Genomic DNA, 2,999 nt, shown 5'->3' with positions numbered 1-2,999 from the left:
CGCGTTATTCAGGGCAGGCTGCACAAACACCTCGGGGCGGAGAGAAAGGATGTGTCACCGCGCCCTGCCTCATGACGATAGTGGACCTTCAACTGGGCCCCTCCTAGAGTAAACGATGATGGGGGGGGGACATGACCCCTGGACAAACGTGATAGACAAAATATCAAATTATTGAAAGAAAATTGCAGCCTTCTAGAGTAGGCTACTTTACTTAATTAACTTATTTTGTCAATGTAAAACACACACATCTGTTTATTTTTAAATCCGAACACAAGTGCCACTATTGCCCCTCAGGGAACTTGACAGTTATAGGTTAGTATCTTTGCCTGGCTATCATTAGAGGGCAGCTTTACTGGCCAACTGACTTCACACCAAACTGTAACTTTCACATAATGGTGATGCCTTACTCATCTCAGCCACTCCATTTCATAAGCGCACACGAGTAGCTCTCTGTGAACTGATCTAATAGCCTCTCTGTTTTCTTTTAACCCCAAGTGCCTGCCATGCAGCGGCACTGTAAATACTTCTGGAACAGCGTTGGTGCACACGTTGCACTTCCTCTTCTCTGAACCTGACAAACAGGCTTGGGTAGCGGTGGTGTGTTTTGTGTTGTCATGTTAACATGAATGGCAGGAAGACAGCCTGAAAAATTGATGCCAATCAATTATGTTTTCTCCATGCTTTTTATTCAGTATAAAGTTTACATAATGAAAAAAGCATATTTAAGAAAGGGGTGAATAATGAAATTAAAGTGAAGACATAGTTTGGGTTTTTTTCGTCTTTGAGCATTTGCATCTTTTTCTATTGAGCACTGAGCTATTCTTAGGGCCAGCAGGCAGCATCCAGTCTGCCCCATTTTTCCTTTTCGTATCACTCCCAGGGATGATGATGAAGTTACAAAGCTGGCGAATGAGAAATAGGGGAGCAAGATGCATTAATCACCACGGAAACAGCTGATTGAGGCTGACTTAAAAAGACAGACCCATTAGTCTGTGTGCATGCATTGGTACTAATCTGATTGTGAAACTGTTAGGCTAAAACAACATAGTCCATTGACCACCATCAGTGACTTTCATAGTGATGCTATCTGTAAAAAGATGACAACTTCATGGTTATCATGCTGTTCAAGATTAGCAAAATAAGAATACTGTACACAGCTCAATTTATATTAAGAGTACTGTGAAGAAAACCTGAATTACAGACTACGAGCGGAGTTCATGGATGGCAGTAAAAGTGTGACTGATGAAGGGATGAACAATAGGGATGCTAGTCTGTGATGGAGAGTACTGACCAAGCATGAATAAGGGGGCAGTGTGTCTTAGAAGCCAGTCAACAGTGCCACAGTGGTCAGGAGGCCTGCTGCTTTAATGGTCCATAAATCTGTGTGGACTGGCTGGTCTGATGCTGCCCCTCTGAGACCCTCTCATGCGGAAAATGAATCACACCATTTTTACGGATCGTAAGTGTGGAAGCTCTAGCCCTCCCTTGCCCTGCTTCCAGCAAGCTGATAAGAGTGCTCCATTTTAGCAGGCCTGCAGCTCATAAAAATCTCTATTAAAGACTACCTGTGTTTGTGCATTGTTCTTCATTCAGTCTGTCCTCCTGCCTTTGTTGTTCGTTCTTTGTTCTCTCTTTACACTTTTGCTTTCTGGAGTGTGAACAGAGACACTTTGGCACACAGTCAGTAATAGGGTGTAAACCTCCAGGATTAACCGAAACCCATTTCAATATACTCTACAGTCAAAAGTACTTCTAAATTTAAGCCAAAGGGACAGGCGTAGCATGAAGAGTAATTTTTGCATGCAACAATGATTGATTTAAGAAAATACTAATAAATAACTCACATTTGTGGCATGCATTTGTAATTACTTCCCTTTACTCTGTTACTTCAAAAAACAATTAAAATTTTTTGTCTCATAAGTCAGTGGTCAGAGTCAAATTTATTTATATAGTACATATAAGTGCTACACATTTAAAATAATCAAATGAGATATAATCAAAGGAAATCATTACAAATTTTAAGAAAATAAGCATAAAATGACAAACTAGAAAAACATAATTGGAGAGGCTAAATAGAGACTATTAAAATAGTATTAAAATAGTAGAAACAAGATGAGATAAATGTATTGATAACTCTCTCGAGGTCTCTGAAACCAAGGAATGGCTTCACTTTTGCAAGTACCTGGCGAAAAAAGAAGCTAGTTTTGATTACTGTATCGACCTTCTCACCAACTGTTAGGTTACTGTCAAACTTCACTTCTAGTTTCCTCACAAAGGTTTTTATTTTTTTTTTACCATAAATCGTTTAAGGTTCCAAATTGTAGGAGTATCAGGGAACAAACACAATGACTTCTGTTTTCTGTTCATTTAAAGTAGGAAAATTTAAAGGCATTTATGATGGACTGACTTTTGGTGCAATGGCAGCTGCAGGCCTTATGGTATATCTATACCAGTTTGCTCATCTAGGGACCTAAGGTTTTGCCTATCTATGCTAAACTGTTCATGTTATATCAGATTGACTATAAAAAGGAATGATTAAGTCTTGCTCTGAACTTTGACTGGGCCATTCCAAAACCTGAACATGGTTTGCTTTAAATACCATAATAACTCTGGTTGTTTTTGTTAATTGTTCTGTTGGAAGTTGAAACTCCACCCCAGACTCAATGATTCACACTCTAATGGGGTTTCTTTTCTGTTTTTAGCTTATTTTATGTTCTGGCCAATTTAATCATGGCCAGCTTCTCTATTTCGAGTGAAGAAAAGCATCTGTGTTATGATACCATTGCCACATTTTATCATGGGGACAGGGTTTTACATAAAAACCAAAGAGTTAAATTTCTTTGGAAAAAATACTCTGAAATCACTCATATTTATACAAACAGTAAATTACACTAAAAATATGTCACATTGCCTTTGTGACCTAAAGAACTGCTATTGTGAAACATATTTCCACTTTGTTGTAATTTAACTATAAATTACAAATAGCAATTCATTAGGTT

The sequence above is a fragment of the Xiphophorus hellerii genome, chromosome 22, assembly GCF_003331165.1.
Source record: "Xiphophorus hellerii strain 12219 chromosome 22, Xiphophorus_hellerii-4.1, whole genome shotgun sequence".
Taxonomy (NCBI): domain Eukaryota; kingdom Metazoa; phylum Chordata; class Actinopteri; order Cyprinodontiformes; family Poeciliidae; genus Xiphophorus; species Xiphophorus hellerii.
This window is presented reverse-complemented; position numbering follows the sequence as displayed.